General features: G+C 19.9%; 1 protein-coding gene across 1 annotated transcript in view; it reads left to right on the top strand.

The window, feature by feature from the left end:
* Positions 1 to 312, top strand: part of Pgant2 (polypeptide N-acetylgalactosaminyltransferase 2) — a 272,840-nt gene that overhangs the window by 240,482 nt on the left and 32,046 nt on the right. The gene's annotated exons all lie outside the window — the stretch shown is intronic.

Here is a 312-nt window from a genome sequence, read left to right as displayed (position 1 = left end):
AAATAACTTCATCATAACAAAAGAACATAAAAAATAAATAAAATTAATCTGTAAATAACAAGTTAAGATTTACATACATAACTGGAGGGGGGTAGTGTCTAGCAGATACCAACTTTTTTTATAAAATATATTCAATTAAAAATAAACTTAAATTCATTACCTCGCAATATGTCATATTTAAACTTACTTGTAATAGTAACTATATCAAAAGGTTTTTATAAAATAATAATGAATGAAATTGACGAACAAAATTAATTTACTTTTTTTTTTTTATATTTTTATAATATGATTTAAGTAATTGACTATCATTGA

The sequence above is a fragment of the Halyomorpha halys genome, unplaced genomic scaffold, assembly GCF_000696795.3.
Source record: "Halyomorpha halys isolate HHAL.00 unplaced genomic scaffold, Hhal_1.1 Scaffold261.1, whole genome shotgun sequence".
Taxonomy (NCBI): domain Eukaryota; kingdom Metazoa; phylum Arthropoda; class Insecta; order Hemiptera; family Pentatomidae; genus Halyomorpha; species Halyomorpha halys.
This window is presented reverse-complemented; position numbering and strand designations above follow the sequence as displayed.